A 21,301-nucleotide genomic window follows, 5' to 3' on the forward strand; every position below is an offset into this window, starting at 1 on the left:
CTTTAGTCTACCCTTCTTACCATGTGTTCCTCTTTATGGCTGTTTACACAAGTACCTACTTGATGCAGCCTCTATTCCAGATTGGCTTTATTTATGGAATACTTCCTTTAATATTAATATGTGCAATGATTCACCAATTACAGATTAAGTTTTCCTGAAAATCTGGAGAAACTAGCAAGTCTAAAAACACTGAATTATTTCAGACAGAGTGAAAAAAGCTGATCAACAGCAAAGTTCATTTTCAGCTTTAAGAATAAAAAGTAAATCAGGATCTGAGCAGAAGTTAATGCAAACCTGAACGTTGCCTTTGATTTTGATCCAGCTGCCTCTGGTAGCTGGTTAATAAAAGTTTGAAAATTTCTGCTAAAGGCTAAGCTCCTAACATGTTTATCTCTAGAATGAACCTGGTGAGATGTACAACATTCTCAGTATTAGTTTCAATTTAACAGTATGCAGACCAGTGCATCAGCTGTGATTTTCCACTGAGGTATTCTGCGTTCTGCACCTTAGTTACTTGGTACAGTTGCTCAGCCTAGCTTTGCTGTGAAGAGAAAGATTTTTCTCCTGGGCTTCATAACAGATGGCAAGCCACAAGAGAAGGCAGATTCATTGTTTCATTTGTGAAAAATCTGTCAAGAGAATTCCATGTAGCTTATGAAAGAAGCCTCAATGTTCAGAACTGAGAGCATGCATTCATAAGGTGTTATAAATACTTTATGTTGCTTTGTTTCCACTGTTAGTAAATTCTGAGTGCTGTAGAGGAAGGGGCCCTGGGCTCTAGAGTCAGACACTAGTTCAAAACCCTATGCCACCTAAAGTTGTGTGTCCATGGCAATTACTTAACGTGGTCACCTTGTATATAAAATCAGGATCGTGATAACCACCTCTGGGGGCTGGTTCTTCTCTTTGAGTCAAGGCATGTCAGTCGCATAAAACAGTTGCTGGAATCTAGAAGGTGATCAGCAATACAAAATCGCTTCCTATGATCTCCACGGATTCATTAAATCAGCATTTCCCAAAGCATGCTTGATCAACACCAGGATTTTAATAGTTATTACACAGAGAAAGCATCCTGTGATTAAATGTGTTTGGGCAAAACTGGGTTATACAAAGAACAAGTGGGTTATAGATTTTCTTTGTGTTTTTGTTTCCTTTTTAAACTGCAGGACGTCTAGGAGACTTTTAGGTGGATCTCTAGAGTAGCATTTCCCAGTCTTATTTGAGTATGGGGTCCTTTTTTTTTTTTTTTTTTTTTTTAAATCATGGAACACTAGCAATCTGCAGGGCACATTTAGGGCAATACTAAGTTATACTCCATCAGAGACAAATCCCTCAACCACAACTGCCTTTCTTGTACCCATACCACAGAATTATGATGAGACTGGTTCTCAAATATTTTTTAAAAGAACTTTTCATTTTTTTCTTGTTAATGTTAACATACTTAAAGGAAAAAGACAATGGCTTGATCTAAACCATAGATACTTTTCTCCTATTATTAAAACAACTAGAGCCCAGATTTGGTATACGATAAATATAGATATACTTACCCATTGTCACAGAGTTCTAAACATTTTTTTAAATAGAATAAGCCCAAAAGTCTCTTCAGTCTCATCCAACCCAGGGCAGGGCTCCTTTCACTGCAGTGTTTTCTGACTCTTTCAGGTTAGTAGTTTTGTATAGCCAGCACTCAGCTTTTTCTTTTCTCTCATTTGGAATAATGAGGACCCAGTAAGACTCTGCTGCCTGGGGAAGATTCTAGCTACTTTCTTTCACCTTCTTGCAAATGAGTAGGAGAGAAGAAAACATCAGCCTCGATGAAGGAAGGAAAGGGCAAGGAGACAGGGGGAGCCCAGCTGCCTTTGTGGACGGACAACCTGTACAGTTGTGCCGAAGGGACTTGGTTTCTTTAATGCTGTGCTTTCATTGTCTGGAAATTCTTAATAATTTTTCAGCAAATGATTCCAAATTTTTATTTTGCACTGAGCCTTTAGAATTATGTAGCTGGTCTTGGAGGGAGAAACTGAAGACAGGGTGTGATCCTTTCAGTGTGTGACCCAGTGTGTGTTGGCTGGAATCTAACGCTGACTGAGGTCATATTTGGTCAGAGCTCTTGACGCACATGCCACTGACAGAAAAAAAATTTTGATCATGCTAAACTGTGCGGCAGCCAAAGAACAAATTAAAGTAATAAATACATATTTTGTGGGTGAGGCTTTCTGAACTAATAAAATATTTGATTCATTTTCCCTCCTCTGAAATCCTGAGGAACCTACAGAACCTGAAAGAACAGCCTGGGGGTTATTAAGCTCTTAATACAAACACTTAACTTGCTCAGCCATCAATTTCCCTTATGAAGAGTTGCCATGGTGATGTCTATCACACTTGCCAATCACTTCTACGTACCATTCATTTAGAAAGTAAGTAGTTGATACTATAGATAAAATAGATAACCAAAAGGGCCTACGCTATAGCACAAGATATTCAGTATCTTGTAATAACCTATAATGGAAAAGAATCTGAAAAAGAACAGATTTTTATATATATATATATATATATATATATATATATATATATATATGTATAACTGAATCACTTTGCTGTACACCTAAAACTAACACAACATTGTAAATTAACTATACTTCAATTTTTAAAAAAAGACAAAAAATGCAGGCAAAAAATAAATATCAATAAAAATAAAAATAGTGTTTAAATTTCAAAAAAAGAAAGAAAGTTAGTAGTTGAAGGCTACCCTAAAAGGAAATACAAAAGAGCAATCATTTTAGCCATTTTGGATGAATCTTCCATTGGGATGACAATGTTGAAAGCATGTCCAGATCAAAATCATAATTCCACCATTTTTTTACTCATTAAGGATATTTTGGGGCATTATATAGGCATAGTTTAAAACATTATAGATGCTGAGATGAAAACTGCAGAACATAAAAATATTCATGGAATTTGATTTTTTAAAACTGGAGTTTATAGCATGGACCCAAGAGAAGGCTGTGTGTTTTCCAGTCAATTCCATAAGAGAAGTAAATAAAAGAGAAGAGCTTTCATATTGGGCCAAGTGGAAGAACCTACATCGGAGATTGAAACGTTGCTTGTGGGGAGAAGAAAATCAAGAGAATGCCTTGTCCCAACAGTCAAAATAGGAGCACTTCACAGATGGAGAGGTCAATGGTGACAAAGGCATCACCACCCCGGAGCGTGGGACAGGCAAAGGCAGAACAGGCAGCTCATTCTCCCCTCTCTGCTTAATTTTCCCTTTTCTGTCTGAGAAGCCATGTCTCTTAGCCAGTCCTACCGGGTCTTAGTATCTCTTGTGATCAAACACTTTTTAAAAAGTTAATGATGTTTCAATGTTAACAGCCACTTTGCAAATTCCATCAGATCTTTAGCTTTGAGGAGAAATTTTCTTAAAGGAGCATTTAGCTCTAAAAACATGTTGCTAAGACCAATGTCAAAGAGCATACTGCCTATGCTTTCTTCTAGGAGTTTTATGGTTTTAGGTCTTACATTTAGGTCTTTAATCCATTTTGAGTTTATTTTTTTATATGGTGTGAGAAAACGTTCTAGTTTCATTCTTTTATAGGTCCAGTTTTCCCAACACCACTTATTGAAGAGACTTTTTTCCCCCATTTTTATGTTCTTGCCTTCTTTGCCATGGATTAATTGACCATATGTGTATGGATTTATTTCTGTTCAACTGATCTATGTGTCTGTTTTTGTGCCAATACCATTTACTGTTTTGATTACTATAGCTTTGTAGTATAATCTGAAGCCAGGGAGCATGATACCTCTAGCTTTGTTCTTTTTACTCAAGATTGCTATGGCTATTCGAGATCTTCTGTGTTTCTATACAAATTATAGAATTATTTGTTCTAGCTCTGTGAAAAAATGTCATGGGTATTTTGATAGGAATTGCATTAAATCTGTAGATTGCTTTGGGTAGTATGGACATTTCAACAGTATTAATCCTTCCAATCCCTGAACACAGAATATCTTTCCATTTATTTGTATAGTCTTCAATTTCCTTCATCAATGTGTTATAGTTTTCAGAGTCTAGGTCTTTCATCTCCTTGGTTAAATTTATTTAAAATTTTATTATTTTTTGAAATTTTATTATTTTTGATTCAATTATAAGTGGAATTGTTTTCTTGATTTCTCTTTCTGATAGTTCATTATTAGTGTATAGAAATGGAACAGATTTCTTTATATTAATCTTGTATCTTGAAACTTTACTGAATTCATTTATTAGTTCTAATAGTTTTTTGGTGGGGTCTATAAAAATACCAAACTACTATGTTGTACACCTGAAACTAACACAGTATCATAAAGTCAACTATACTTCAATAAAAAATAAATAAATAAATACCTAAAAAAGAAGGATTTAACTGGAAAAGCTAAACAAATAGTTTTAAGTAGTTTCATCACAAGACTCTAGAATAAAAAAGGTTACTAAGCCATTAGTGGATTTTTAAAAATCTTTTTAGATATTTTATTTACTCTGATAGCCAAAATCTTACTTTCCACCCACTATTTTTCATATTTTTAGCTCCTAAAAATGTAATATATAAGATTACTTTACCTTCAAGTGTACTTTTAATTTAACTTAACTTCCTTTTCCTACTCTTAAATGCATATTTCACTTGCAGACTTTATTCCTTGAAAACTGCAACTGGCAATCTCTTCCAGATGGAGGTCTTTAATTTGGTTAGTAAGCTGTTTTTTCCCATAAAGCTCTATGAAATGAGCCTGCACATCTTTGCCTCCTTTCATATTTTATCCTCTACTCAGAAACTGATGTTCTGAAGAGAAAAGGAATAGCCTTTTCCCAGTTTGGTTGAACTGGAAGGTTTTCATGTGTGGCTTGCAACCATTCCCAAGTGCTATTCTGACTTTGGCTAATGGCCCAGTTATAAAGTATTTTGCAGGCCTCCCTTTGCATGGGCCCCCTCCTCCTGTTTAATTACATAGCAGAGCGGAGGGGGGGAGGGGAGCTCCGGAGATCAGTCCACAGATGCTGAGGGCTAATGAATCATTTCTGCTACACCACCTTTTCTTCACTCAAAATTGTTCTTCAACATGTGATTACAAGCTAGATTTGATTCCTGTCTTGTTTTTGTTCTACGATACAACTACAGATGCTTGTCTTTTTTTTTTTTTTCAGTTGTCTACTTTCCCAAATAATCTTTCTCATACGATGCCATCTATGCAGTCACAGTTTACACGAACTATATAAAAAGACTGTGCCCTGAAGAGAAACCTCCATCAGGCCCTCAGATTCGTCTCACTTAAAAACTTCTCAAGGATTTGTGAGTCAGATGCGCCAATAGGTACACTGGTAGATCCCTCATATATATTTTTGGTTAGAAAGGCTGAGCAGGTTCTTCAGTTGCTTTGTTATTCCTGGAAAGACAATTCTACTTTGGAGGAACCTTGCTTAGAGAATTATGTGCATTGATTATCTTTAGAACCAGTGGCAAAACCAACTGGATTTGGAGATGGTGTTTTTTTGCGTCCATTTAAAACAGTTTTGGAAAGTCACCTCAATTCATTTTAAATTTATGAACCACAATGAAGTTCTTCACTCAATGTCTGTTAAAATATGGATCTTTTGAGGCTTATATTTAAGCTTTGTTTATTTTTCCTCGTCTCATGGATATTGGGGTAGTGATCATGGAAGGAATTAGAGAAGATCAGAAATGTGAGGATGTGATGGTGACAAACCTTATAGGGAGACAGAGGTTAAGGTCCTTTATAACTAATTGTAATCTACCTGAAATTTGATATTTCCATGTGTTACCAGGATTGTTAATATCTAAACATACCTGAGGATGCTAGACCTAACATTTAAAGTGGATGAAAACTAACTGAACTAATAATCGAATAAAAGTACTATTTTCTACAGAGAATGTTCTTTTTTGAACTTTTTTCAATGACCTGAATTTATCAGATAAAATTCTTTTTGAGTTTCATTCTATTAAAGCTTTGGAATGAGGAGTTATCTTTTAATTTGAAGTTTATATGTCATTTTAATGATGGAACATGATGTCCTTAGTTACTTTTCACAGGGCTTTTAGGTATAATATTTTAAGTTTTACAAAAATAATTGTCAGAAGTTTATTTTGAAAAGATTGGAAATAAGAACCACTTATTAATTAATTCAGAATAATGGGGGATAGTCAACTGAATTAGTGAAAATAGAAATAATTAATTCATGTTAAGTTTACCATTTTCAATTGCAGAAACTAATTAGGAGGAATTATCCACCTTTATATCATTTCACCATGAGACAATGTGTTTGTCCATCTTTTTAGCTTTGCAGACTTTCACTTCTGTACCATCGGCTTCATCTGGGGCTCCATGGCTAGAACACAGCACTCCTTCTCCAAGATCCTAAACCAGACGACTCTTGACTATATTCATGAACCCTTGCAAGTTGTGTCCTAAACTCCCAGGACCACCTGACTATGAGGCTAATGAGATCAAGAAATGGCTTGGGGTTCGACGTGGAGACACTGGAGACAGATGAAGCTAGAGACGTGGGTGCAATTTTCCAGGGAGAACATAAACAGAAGGAAAGAAACTTTGGACATAAGCCTAGAATATGTCCGAGTTTAAGAGTGAAAAAACGTAATAGTAGTCCATAAAGTGATTAACAAGGAATAGTCAGAAAGGTAGGAAAAAGTGGGGATCCCTGCAACCAAGGTAAGAGGAAGCTTTTTAAAAAAATTAAAACCAAATTTGTATTTCTGCTGAGATGGTGGTCATAGCATTTCTGGATTCACAATTCACATTGTGAAGAGAGGATAATTTTAAAAGTTTTTACTTAGAGTAATAATTGGGATCCAGGAATATTGATTAATGTTTGCAAAATGTGTAAAATGTTTTTTTGGGGGGTGGGAGACATACATGCTATACAGAGTAGAAAAGCAAAAGAACTTCTATTTCTTCCAGGTAATTTCTTTGAAAAAATGTGAAGCTTTTCTAAAAAAGGTCAGCAGCCTATCAGCCTCATAATCAATAAAACAGACTGCCTTTATTAATATATTGTCATGACTTCCCAGCATTTTGACAAAATTGGTAATAATGTATTTCCCCATAAAATTCATAGGTACCAGTTTTTATTCTGTCCATCAAAAAACAGTCATACACACTGAGGAGGCTCTGATATCCATCAATACAAGATTGTCTGCATTTGCTAGAGTTAAAATAAATGAAAAGTCAGTTATTTGGTACCCTTAGTGGTAGGATAAGGAAAACACCAATGAGTCAGTTCTCCTTCCCTCCTGTTCTGCTTTCTATCTGTCCTTCAAGAATGTCCCTTGGTGACAGTCACTGAGCTAGAGATTGGGATGTATAAATGGATAGGGTGAGATACGACTTTCAAGAAGACGACAGAGATGAAGAGGGAGCATCTCCATTTCCTGAGAACCCCGTGTGTGCCAGACACCCTGCCAGGCCCTTCACATACCATATCATCAGGCAGATACAGGATTTTGCAGGTCTAAGACATACAACCTGGGGTCTTCTTTAGCAAAAAGAGTGTAAATTACAAAAACAATGTTAGGTACAGGGCCTTAGAAGAGACCTGAATTATATCACATCAAATCACATTTCTTCCCTTTAGACCTCTTTAAAAAACCCATCTCTTTCAGTCTTGGAATAAAATCCAAACATTCTACCTTGGCCATGAAGATTCTACATCATTTGGCCCCTTGGAGAAGTCCCTTTGGAGCCATATGTTAAATAAGAGTGTATGTTTCCCTATTTGAAGTGTCAACCAAATTGATGTTTGAGAGAAACAGGGAAGAAATCACTAGATCAATAGTTCTGAAAATTTAATTTTCAAAAGACTAATTGGAGTTCTCTTTTACTAAAGGAGATCCCTGGCCCACACCAGTCACATGGAATTTTTTGTGGATGTGTCCCATGGATATGCACTTTAGGAAGGGGCACCCCCAGAAAGTCTGATGCAGAGAGATAAAGTTTATCACTGCTCTAAATCCAGACATAGGATTCAAAGTTGAAAATTATTAATAGCAGTAATTTGGTTTATATTCATTACAAATGGAAAGTTGAAAGAGTGGCCATTTCTCAATTTTGGGCTGCTTATGAAAACGGCTGGGCCCCAAGCACCCCCAACTTCACTCCCAGATTCAGATGTAACTAATCTGGGTGGCTTCTGGATGCTGTGTGCCCCAGATAATGTACAATACATTTCCAAGAGATACTGTAGGAAACATGGCTAACATATGACCAGGATCCTTGGTATTACCTTGAGGATTCTGCTGTACCATCCCATGTGATCATACAAAATGGCAGTTTGAACCAGCAATGGTATTGGTTTTAAAGCTATTATTCTGGGATCTCACAATAATGAGGCTTGGGGCTTCCCTGGTGGCGCAGTGGTTAAGAATCCGCCTGCCAATGCAGGGGACCCAGGTTCAAGCCCTAGTCCGGGAAGATCCCACATGCCGTGAAGCAACTAAGCCCGTGCGCCACAACTACTGAGCCCACGTGCCACAACTACTGAAGCCCGCACGCCTAGAGCCCGTGCTCCGCAACAAGAGAAGCCACCGCAATGAGAAGCCCGCGCACCGCAATGAAGAGTAGCCCCTGCTTGCTGCAGCTAGAGAAAGCCTGTGCACAGCAACGAAGACCCAACGCAGCCAAAAATAAATAAATAAAATAAATAAATTTACAAAAAAAAATAATGAGGCTTGCAGATTTTTTGAGGAAACACATAGTGGCCACTGGAAAAGGGTTAGGCAGGGAAATGCCTTGTTAGAAAGAAGCGGTGAGAAAGAAGTTAAGATGGTATTTTGATTTAAGAGGAGGAGCCCTGTTATGTGCCAGTAGTTAGACTTCATTCATTTATTCTCACCACCGTTATCACACCTACTCACACTTGTATCACCAAGGCCAGCCTCGTCTGCAAGTGGAATATTTTCTCTTACTGAACATGGCAAGTTCCACCTACCCCAAAACAGACAGCAAACTGGCCATAAAGAACAATGAAAATATTAAAACCAATATTATCAAGTGTTATGAATCCTACATGTACAGGTTACCACCAACAACCATCTATTCAAGGACAAGTCTTTTCCTTTCACATGCCCCCAACCCCTTCACCTCAAAGCAGATATAAATATGGGAAAACAACGAAAAATAACCCAATCTTTCAGTAAAATCAGTGTCATGAAGGAGCACCACCAAATTGGAAGAGCTGACAATTGTGGAAACAGAGCTAATAGAGAAAACAGAACAACAAACAAACTCAAAGGCTGTAGGGAAAATGTTAATCACAAGGCAAGAACATCAGCTCTGACAGAAAAAGTTCAAAACAAGGCAAACAATATTAAAAGAAGGGAACTTTTTGAGCTTTTAATTGAATAGGTGGCTTTTGACTTCACCTGCGTGCAGGTAAAGCTGTGTTTCCGCATGTCTTCTCTAGTGTCCTTAGAGACCTTGTGAATCAGAACAAATGTCAGGAGTTGCACATCAAAATAAGACTAAGCCTTAGTTAAAGGCGAGCCTTACCTTTTCTACCCACACGGGGTAGAAGCATCAAGGTTTTGACCGTGACAATGTTAACATTATTAAGATTTTAATTTGAAGCTCTTAAGAAACAACACCAGAAGCTAGGGCAACAGAAATATAGTTGGAAAGACATTTTTGAACAAAGTAATTGTAACAAGACTATAAAGTTTCCGTGTTAGCCTACATGCCTTCACCCAGGGAAGTGATCAGAGACCTTAGGTACCACTGTTTCTAAAGCTTACTACACCAGATCTAATCAACACCAGACCAAAAGAAGACCTGTACTTTTTCAACACCCACTAGAAAAAGGTCTATCATAACTGTTTCAATTTTTTGAATATGTTTCTTTTCCCCATACTAGATCCCTGCATCTCTTAATATAACACACACACACTCCCTCTTCCACTCCCTTCCTCTCTCCTTCCCTCTGATTGAAAGACTAAACTTTTAAAGATCCTAACTTCTTTCCCGCTTAATAAAAATGTCTTCCTAGGAGCTTCCCTGGTGGCGCAGTGGTTGAGAGTCTGCCTGCCAGTGCAGGGAACACAGGTTCGAGCCCTGGTCTGGGAGGATCCCACATGCCGCGGAGCGGCTGGGCCCGTGAGCCACAACTACTGAGCCTGCGCGTCTGGAGCCTGTGCTCCGCAACAAGAGAGGCCGCGATAGTGAGAGGCCCGCGCACCGCAATGAAGAGTGGCCCCCACTTGCCGCAACTGGAGAAAGCCCTCGCACAGAAACGAAGACCCAATACAGCCATAAATAAATAAATAAATTAATTAATTAAAAAAAAAAGTCTTCCTAATTTAAACTTGCTGAGCAACAATCTTGAAGTAGAAAATGTGTCTGATAACAATGTGAAAAAGAAATAAGCATGGCCCTTTGGGAGAGAATTAAAAAAAAAAAAACTTGGCAGGATTGAAAAGTCTAGCCCATTACCTTAGCAACAGCAAAGAGTGTTTTTGATTTGATGAATAATACATAATTTCTTCAGCTCAAATTGTTATCTCCGTATTTTGTTTTAATTAATTATCGGAATCCCTCTGCTGAGGATATTGTTCAATAATCAGTTGTAAAGTTTCAGAAAAAGTTTAGCAGAAAAAAAAACATAGTGGAATCTAGATGCGGCCCCCTCCCCAAGAAACCAAAGTCTCCTTGTGAACTGGACCGGAGGAAGAACAACTCAGCTGGTTCACGTCCATCCTAATTATTGAACTAAAACCCCTGGGGAATCTAATTGTTCAAAATCTGGCATTATTAGGCTCCTTGCTATTTGAACTTCAGTCCTGCTCCAAGCAGAACAGAATGAAAGGTACTTAAGCACAGGAAGGAACAGTCCAACACAGAATGGATGACTGAAAACCCAACTTTCATTAGAATTTTAAAGCTAAACCAAAGAGACCAAATTTTCTGTACCTCTGCTGCCCAAGTCAGACTTCCAGAGCTTTCCTACAAATACAAGGTATCTCTCTGATCTGACATCTTGCAAGCATCTACCCTAAGCAGTCTCTTATATACTTTGTTCTCGGTGAGTGATCTGTTGACATTGAGCCCAGGGGCAGATATGAATTCTTCAGGGTTGGGACTAAAGGGATCTTCCAGATTCCACCCACAGTGGTTACACCAGTGATAAGACATCCATGAAAACATTTTTGGAGAACAGAACAGCAGTGAAGAGAACAGTAAAAGAAAATCGAGGAAGAGCGGACATGGATAAGTGAAGAACCTACTCATCTTTCAAAAGTCGTTCTGTGGCTCTCTTACAAAGCCTTCCGAAATCCCTCCCCACCCCAAATGGAATGACCTTCTTCATCTGAGGCTCACTGCTCCCCGTACCCCATTCTGTCAAAGCATGTGTAACCCTTGGTTGCATTTATTATTCACATATGAACAAAATTTCTTTTATAAATGAAGCATTAAAAATGAATGAACAAATGAAGCAAAATAAAGACAATATTCTTGCACTGAGGGTTCTTTTTTTTTCTCAAAATAATCATGACAAATTGGGAAAAGATCACACTCAAAAAAATACAGAGGGGAATTCCCCGGTGGTCCAAGTGGTTAGGACTCCTTGCTTCCACTGCAGGGGGCACGAGTTCGATCCCTGGTCAGAGAACTAGGATCCCACAAGCTGCGTGGTGTGGTCAAATAAATAAATAAATAAATAATACTGAATCTAAAAAAAAAAAACACAGAGCCTTAGTACTGTGAATTATCTTTGTCTGAACATTAAGAGAAGGTCTCTCTGCCAAGTTTTAAAATACAGTTTCAAATATTTCAGTGATTTGCTCTGACCCTCGTTAAGGCGTATAAACTCTTGGTGTGTCTCTTTATTTCTAGTTGGAACCTTGCTAGAGAGAGAAATGTTCTGTAGATTATGAAACTCCCATTTATACAAAGAATCCATATAGAAATAGTACTCTGAATTTTGGGGTATCATGAAGAAAGGCATGCTACTACCCAAGACCCTGATATTTATCAGCTTTTCAGAAACTTGAAAGTTAGAAAAGTTATGTTCGATATAGCAAATGGTAATTGTGTTTAAATATGCCTAGTTATTTGAAATCTGTTATCTATCTACCTTGCTCTCTACCGTCTATATCTGTCTATCTAAAATTGTATGATAATATGCCTTACTAGAATATGAAAATATGAGTATGTTCCTTTAGTGGGAATAATGACTCTCCATGTGTTTTAAATTTTAAGAAATGAGTGTGTAATTAACCATTGAAGACACATTCAACAACAGTTCAGTTATTACAGACCATCTGTTATGTTTGTGGACTGTCAAGTTAGAGCAGGTTTCAGAAGCCATAAATATCTCAGTTGTGTTCTTTCCTTGGGACAAGTATCATGTGTGTATGTGTGTGTGTATGTGTGTATGTGTGTTGGAGTAGTGATAAAAGTAGGTCAAGGGGAGAGATGAGTGTGCCTAATTAGGCATAGAGGGGAAGGACCAAGGTTTTGCTTCAATGCTTTAAAGTGAATTGATTTTCTCATCTCACACTCTTTTTTCAGAAATTTTTCATATTATTGAATCTTTGAAACACAGTGGAGCAAAAATATTTATTTTATATATTTACCTATATTATATTTATTTACAGTTCTGAATAGCTGCTCCTTTAAAGTTAAAACCTCTTGCCTATTTGGTTTAAAATGGAATCCTACCATGTTTGTATTTTGGTGTTGTTTTGGGGGCATCTGTCTATCTGTGGATAGAATGTTCTATAACAATATATGAGAGCATGGCTCTCAATTGGGACTCTAAATTTGTATTCACAGAGGCTTGAGGGTTCTATGAGAGATGTTAAAATTTTTGTCTTCATTTCATTAGAATTTTTCTCTCGAGGAGGCAAATATTTCTTTAAAAGGACACAGGATGCACTAACCACAAGAGAAAAGATTGACCCATCTGAATGCTATTAAAGTCAAGAACTTCTTTCCAACAAAAAGATAGCATTAAAAGAGTGAAAGGCACATCATAGACCTGGAGAAGATATTTGCAATACACGTATCTGTCAAAGGACTCATCTTAAAATAGAAATCCTACAGTTCAATAAAAAAAGGACAACCCAACTTTTAAAAAATGGGCAAAATATTAAAATAGGGCTTTCACAAGAGGATATCCAAATGGCCAATAAGCAAATGAAAAGGTTCTCAACATTGTCATCAGTGAATTGAAAATCAAAACAATGAGCTATATTATACACTCTCTAGAATGGCTAAAATTAAAAAGACTGAGATTACCAAGTCTCTCATTCCAGCTGGGAGAAGTTTAAATCGTTGCACTTGGAAAACTCAGTAGCAGTTTCTACTAAAGTCCAACATACATCTGTGCTTATGACCCAGCAATTCCACTCCTCTATTTACCCTGGAGAAATGAATGCATATGTCCACCAAAGACATCTCTAAGGCTTGTTCATAATAGCCCCAAACTAGAAATATGCCATCAACAGAAACAGATATGTAAGTTTGGTATATTCATAAATAAAATATAACAACACATCAATGAAAAAGAACAAACTACCTGGGACATGGTTCAGTCTTAGAGACATAATGTTGGCAAAAGTAGCCAGACTCAAAAAAGTATATCCTCTACAAGTCCATTTATATAAAGTTCAAAAACAGGCAAAACTAATCCACAGTGATAGACTCACAACAGTAGTCACCTCTGCAGAGTTTTGTATTAATTGGGAGATGGCATGAAGGAGCCTTGGAAGGTTCTGGAAGTGCTTTGTATTTTAATCTGAATTGTAGTTACATAAATACACCCATATGTAAAAATTTATTGAATGATACCCTTAATAAGATATGTGCAGGTATGTATGTTATAACCCAATAAAAAAAATTTTTTTAAAGCAGGGATAGAAAATGAAAGCAGAGCAGGGCCCATCAAGTTTGAGAAACTGTGCTAGAGCAAATATACTATATTTATGCACAAGAGAAGAAAAACATTAATATTGAGGAGAAAATTATTTCAAAAAAACTAGAAATGCATGATGATAAATAGACATTATCTTAAATAGAAAATTTGTTGGCATTATAAATATTCCGTTAGAATATATTTACATATTAAATAACATTCCCAATTCTCTTACAATTATAAATGCAGTTAGTTTTATTTGCATAACTTAACGTTAGAAAGGAGCTCGTTTCTACCCTGCCATTCTAAAAGAAATCTGGATCTCTTCCCTGCGTCATTTTCACTTCATTAATTAGCATCTAATTTATAAGCATCTCGACAGTTGAAGCATTCTCGCAAATAGGGCAAACTAAAATAAGTCTGGACATGTTTAAACATCTTGGCAATGCAAATGTCCCTTTCCCATTCTATTTGATAATTTCAAAATCTCTTCCCCTGTGAAGCCTTCCTGACTTGCTTAATCACAAGTAATAGTCCATTCTTCATGTTCCTGTAACATTGTGTTCTAATGTCTATCATTGCATCTGTTCCTTTATAAATAATATTTGCTAAATTGTGAGTTCTTTGAGGACAGAGAATAAGCCTTATCAACTTTTTTTTCAATTTTTAACATTAGGGAAAATTTTTTTAGCTTTATGGGGGTATAACTGTTCTGCAGCAAAACTGGACACATTTAACATATACACCTCTTTTTTCTTTTTTTCTATATTCCCCACCCTGTACATTTCATACCCATGTCTCATTTATTTTGCAGCTGGAAGTTTGTACCTCTTAATCTCCCTCACCTCTTTCTCTCAAGCCTTATTAACCTTTTTAATGCCTTTTGCCTTGTACACTGTGGGCATTCAATACATGTCTGTTGAATGACTGAATGCCTTAATAGACAATTCTCTCTAGAAACTTCCAGAGAGTCTTGGGAATAACTTTGTCAATAAAGACTGAGCAACCCTACCACCAGCTCCGTGAACTCCACACCCTTGCTCACACTGTCCCTTCTGCCTGGAATGCCTTTCTCCTACACATCCGTCCCCAGCCACCTTCTCTTGAATAACTTTTCATTTCTCCCAATTCAGCGCACGAGCTGAGAGCCTCGGGTTGCCCACCTGGGACTGGGTTAGGTGTCACTGCTACCCACTTCTGTGAAAGCAGGTGTGGATCGCCCACCCAGCTCTTACCGAACTTGAGTAGTTTTCTGCTCTCTACATGATTCCCGTGTGTGCTCGGCCAGAACTCAAAAATCCAGTCCAGGTTTGAGGGCTTGCAAACGTGCAAAGGATATTCAGAATAAGAGTACAATTGAGTGGCAGATGCTGTTCCACTGCCTCACTCATTATCAGCGAGGGGCCTCTTCAAAGGATATAGACAAGGTCCCCCGTGGAGCGAGGAACACTGTGGGTTGGAGAGCTCCTAGCCACAGCTGGGGGTGGGGGCCATGGGGAGCCACGCCAGCACTCAACGCGCTGCCTTGTACCCCACAAGGCACATTACTGCCCCTGCCTCCTCAGCCCTTGGCTTCTGTAGGGACACAAGGGTCAGGCACAGAGCTCACGTGATCACAAGTGACAATGCTGGTCCAGGTTCCTTAGCCCTGACTCATTTTGAATAGGAGTTCCCCTCCGTGCCCAGGGAGGAAGGGCACACCCCCCTCAGCCTTGGACCTCTTCAGGGCTCCTTAATTTGATGCAGCTTAGATGACATCACTGTGACCAGCCTTTGTGCCCGTTGCCCTAGCAAAGGCTCAGGTCTCTTTTCAAAACCAGGGTTCTGTTCCTGACTCACCAGCTCCACCATCTGATGGTGACAGCATCTCATCTCTGCAGTAATGGAGACTCCCCACGGGCCCACTAGCATGTCCTGGGTGATAGTGTAGTGAATGGTTCCCACCAGCTCTGCCTTAGCCGCCTGCTACAAGTCTAGATGTGGTGCTAGTCTTTGGAGAAGAAAGGCCACCATTGCCGGGACACCCCTTCCTTGGAACCTCCCCACAGCACGAATGGGGAGGGACCCCTGGGATTTCCGAGAATGGCCGTGACAGCACAGCAGCTGGGACAAGGCTCAGGAGGGGCTAGAGACACTGTCACCACCAGCACTTAAGCCTCAGCCTTTGTTCCCAGCTAGGCAGCCTGAACCACGTTCTCCTCCATCTAAACCTTCTCCAGATTGATCTGTGTTTGGTTCCATTTGGTGTTGGCCAAGAGGGGGACTTGGCTGTGGCACAAGGTCTTCTACCTCAGTCCCCTCCCACAATGCCACGTGCATTCAGGGCACAGAGTCTGGCTGCTCTGGGCTAGAACGTGGAGGGCAAGAAGCAGGTCTCCTGAAATAGGCACATGAAAAGATGCTCAACATCGCTAATTATTAGAGAAATGCAAATCAAAACTACAATGAAGTACCACCTCACGCTGGTCAGAATGGCCATAAAAAGTCTACAGGGCTTCCCTGGTGGCGCAGTGGTTAAGAATCTGCCTGCCAATGCAGGGGACACGGGTTCGAGCCCTGGTCCGGGAAGATCCCACATGCCGCGGAGCAACTAAGCCCGTGAGCCACAGCTACTGAGCCCACGTGCCACAACTACTGAAGCCTGCACGCCACAACTACTGAAGCCCACCTGCCTAGAGCCTGTGCTCCGCAACAAGAGAAGCCACCACAATGAGAAGCCCGCGCACCACAACGAAGAGTAGCCCCCGCTTGCTGCAACTAGAGAAAGCCCGCGCGCAGCAATGCAGACCCAATGCAGCCAAAAATAAAATAAATAAATAAATAGATTTATTTAAAAAAAAAAAGTCTACAAATAACAAATGCTGGAGAGGGTGTGGAGAAAAGGTTACCCTCCTATACTGTTGGTAGGAATGTAAAGTGGTGCAGCCACTATGGAAAACATAATGGAGGTTCCTCAAAAAACTAAAAATAGAGTTACCATATGATCCAGCAATCCCACTCCTGGATATATATCTGGACAAAACTATAAGTCGAAAAGATACATGCACCCTTATGTTCATAGCAGCAGTGTTTACAATAGCCAAGACATGGAAACAACCTAAATGTCTATGGACAGATGAATGCATAAAGAAGATGTGGTACATATGTACAATGGAATACTACTCAGCCATAAAGAAGAATGAAATTTTGCCATTTGCAGCTACATAGATGGACCTAGAGATTATCATACTAAGTGAAGTAAGTCAGAAAGAAAAAGACAAATACCATATGATATCACTTATATATGGAGTCCAAAATATGACACGAATGAACTTATCTACGAAACCGAAACAGACTCACAGACAGAGAACAGACTTGTGGTTGCCAAGGAGGGGTGCAGGGGAGGGTTAGATTGAGAGTTTGGAACTAGCAGATGCAAACTATTATATATAGAATGGATAAACAACAAGGTCCTATTGTATAGCACAGGAAACTATATTCAATATCCCATAATAAACCACAATGAAAAAGAATTGAAAAAAAAAAAAATAGAAGCAGGCCTCCTGGTGGCTGGGAAAGCCGACCTTTATCCCACTCTTCTTACTCCTGCTAAAGTGCAAATTATTCTTACCCACCCTACTGACTCCGAATGACCTGCACCAGGCAATAAATAGCTGGTCCGAGATCAAAGATGGGAAAGAATGACAAATAGGATTTAAGTTGCTTTCACTTTTGTGAAATTCAAATCTGTAATGAGGCTGTGTAACAGATCTAGATCTAGATATGCTGGCTTTTCGAAAATTCACTTGACACCACTTAAACACTTCACTTTTACAAAAGGCCTACATTAGTACCTGTTTTCCGTAACCAAAATAAGTCTGAAGAGGATATTCTGTTTTACGAAAAAAGGCAGAAAGCGAAAACAGCGTTCAGCATGTGTTTGCAGCAGCCCTGATGGAGGCAGCATGCGCCCCCTGCACCTGGAGTGGTCCCACGAGGCTCCTTCCCTGGGAACTACACTCAGCATCTCAGCATCAAGCCACCATAAGCTTTGAACTGTGTCTGTGGGCATCTGTGCTTCATCTTGTTGTATTTTGAGCATCTGTTAATAAGATGTGTCCTAAGGTAATTGCTTCTTCCCTTTACGCCGTTTCGGCTTAGGAAAGGTTTCGTAGGAACGCTCCACTTTCGGACAGCGGGGGAAACCGGTACAAGCAAGCAGGTGAGTGGCCTCACCTCCCACGGCCTCACCCAGTCCTCACAGAGGCGCCCCAACAGGAGTCTTGGGTGGAAAAAGGAAACCACCGGTCACGAGCTGGGGGGGAAGTTCATGAACTTGCCTTGTAAATATCAGGCTGGCTCTCCAGGCTCTACCTACTCGCAGATGAGGCAGGTCTGCATTCTGCTCATCAGGCCTAAGAAGGCTCGGGCCTGGCCAGCCACATCCCCCCATCCTTGAGCTCCTTGGAGGAAAGAGCCACATCTTGTATCGCTATATTCCCAGTGCCCAGCACTCTACCAGGCACAGTGGAGGCACCAGAAAATGTTCGTTGATCACGAGTCGACTGACTGATTTGCTTTCAGCTCCACACCCTAGGGTGGATGAACAGCTCCCAGAGAAGGTGAACAAAACCCAGAGGGGTCGGTCAGACGGTCATGGGGGATGGTTCTCCTCTGCTGCACCACTGCTAGGTCTCAAGGATGCAGGAATGGGAGCCTGAGCTTTCCCACAGCTCCAGCTGGCCTCCAGAGGAGGGTGGAGGGAGCTCGTGTCTGAGCTGGAGTTACTCCCTGGGCATGAGATTTGCGGAAGAGCCAACTGCTATGATGAGGTTAACGCATATGATGATTAACTTAACTGAATCAAATTAAACCAGTAACTATCTACTGAGCAACTAGTATTGTAGACACTGTAGAGAGAAAGAAATAAAGGGTGGTGTGGTAGAAAGAGGAATGAATGCAAACTCTGCCACTAGCTGGTTACAGACCTTGGGGAAAAGCCTGTCTTTTGGCCCTTAGCTTCTTCAAAGTCAGCTACTGTGATTTAAAAACTCAATCTCAGCCCTAAATGGATGAACAATAATTGACAGTAAAAAACAAACAAACAAAAACTCACTTGCTCCTTTGTTCGAGATGATCATCACAAGGATCCCACTGTGTCTACGAGCTCGGAGAAGACCCTCATATCCACGGGAGGGGAAGAGCCAGTGAAAGGAGGCCTTGCCTGGCAGCTTTCCAGGCTCTGGCTCCTGAGAATCATGTCACCCTCTGTGCTGCATCACAAGAGCTTGGCTGAACAGCGGTCAGGCTGGGAAGTCAGGGCCCAGGGGCTTGAGGGGGCAGCTCTATTCTCCAGGATGCAGTAGGCTCTGGGGATAGAAGAAACAAGGAGGTTACAACCTGTTCCCGACCAACAGGCAAGAGAAAATTGTTTTCTTTCTTCCTCTCCTGCTAACCTGACAGTGGGATCCATCTGTAGCCTGTGAGTCAGAGAATCAGGCTCATTATTTCTGCTCTGTAAAAACACCTTCTGAACCCTGGTTATATTCGTTGTGCTTTTGTACAGTCGAACATAAAATGTCTAAAGGGAACTAAACCCATGCTAATTCTACATGCTAAGTGGACATACTTCATGTACAAAAAGGAGTACATTTCTGAGCTCCGTGGTATAATGAGCAGTTCAGCATCAAGGTGGAGTGTCAGCGATTAAAAAAAAGAAAAACTAAATAACATGTAAACTTAATTAGCATCATTAGCAAACTTGCCATATCCTAGGCAGCACTGATACTAAACCACAAACAAAAATAAATGAATCACAACCTAACAACCAACCAACCAACCCACAAAACAAAAAGCCAAGAAAGGATCAAAACATAATTTTAATCGATTTTGTAGATTAAATTGATAGCTTGATAACAGAGTTACAAAATGACACTATTTGAAAAATAAGATCTCTGCCAATAAAAACATATTTCTAATGCTCTGGTTAGAGTTGCAATGGCTACAAATGCAAATAAGTTTAGAGAAAGTAAAGTCAGAGTTGTCAAATGCAAGTCAATATACTTTTCTTATTCTCCTTAAAATTACTACCTGCAGCCTCTCAGTGTTATGAATGCTGAATTCTTGCTCTAGTTGATGATATCCTGGACAGGCCTCCCTCAGAGGGAGCTCCTTCACTCATTCCTCACATTTTAAGGAGGAACTTGGGGACCAGAGTCCAACGCCTGGATCCTGCATTTAGCTCTTCCACTAATTGTGATTCTGTACTAGTTACATCACCTTTCTGCGCTCAAATTCCTTCATTTGTAAAATTATCTGTAAAATTACAAAATGATGTTGGAGTGTCTCTCGGTAACTTTTACACTCTGAAGTTACTTAATTTTATGTCAAACAGAGGTAACGCCAAAATTCTAATAAATTATACACTAGAGAGATTCCATGAACTCTCTCTGGCCACATGACAACTACTGAACACACATGAGACTCTAATACCAATACTCAATGATAAAAATCATTTTGTTAAGATGTAGAAACACAACTTAATTATCTACAAAGTGATAATAATAACCCTGGCTATAAAGCCTGTGGTACTTTTCATTAACATTAGAAACTATAATGCAGTACTTGTGTAGCAAAAACCTACACTACTGAGTGTGTCTCTCCTTTACTTTCACACAACCATCACACTCAGAACGCTACGGACACTACTGTGTGGGAGTTTCAAGCCATTCTATGCAACACTAGCTGGGGGTCCTACAATTTAATAACTCAAATCTGACACCACTTACTGGGAGATGGCATCAGATTCCACAGGTTAAGGGCTCCATCCCGCAAGATTGCCCTCATCCCACTTCAGACGCCAATAGCAAAGCCAGGTTGTCACTTGTGCTTCTGAGCAATTGGCTATACATCAGACGTTCCCATGATCCCTTCTCAGGTTTCATTTATTTGCTAGAGCGGCTTACAGACTCAGGAAAACAGTTTATTTACTGTTTACCAGTTTATTGTAAAAGGATATGATAAAGGACACCGATGAACACCCAGGTGGAAGAGATGTGTAGGACAGGTGTGTGGGAAGGGACGGAGCTTTCATGCCCTGTGCAGGTGTGCCACTCTCCCAGCACCTCCACGTGGCCACCAACCTAGAAGCTCTTCAAACCCCAAACTATTGGAATTTTCATGGAGGGCTTTACCACATAGGGATGATCAATCATTAACTCCACTTGTATCCCCTCTTCCCTCGCTGCAGAAGGGGATGGTGCTGAAAATTCTAAGTTTCTAATCATGGCTTGGTCTTTCTGGTGACCAGCCCCCATTCAGGAACACACCAAGAGTCATGTTATTAGAACAAAGGACACTGTTATCATCCAGGAAATTGCAAGGGGTTTGGGAACTCTGTGTCAGGACGGGGGC

At 39.8% G+C, this 21,301-nt stretch overlaps 1 protein-coding gene across 1 annotated transcript in view; it reads right to left on the minus strand.

The window, feature by feature from the left end:
* LOC309651733 (uncharacterized protein) overlaps positions 1–21,301 on the minus strand; it is a 121,748-nt gene that overhangs the window by 47,067 nt on the left and 53,380 nt on the right. Inside the window, exon 2 of the mRNA XM_082444715.1 lies at positions 19,005–19,257. The gene's annotated coding sequence lies outside the window, so the exon portion shown is untranslated. The remainder of the gene's footprint in view (positions 1–19,004; positions 19,258–21,301) is intronic.

The sequence above is a fragment of the Balaenoptera physalus genome, assembly GCF_965194825.1.
Source record: "Balaenoptera physalus genome assembly, chromosome: 21".
Lineage (NCBI taxonomy): Eukaryota > Metazoa > Chordata > Mammalia > Artiodactyla > Balaenopteridae > Balaenoptera > Balaenoptera physalus.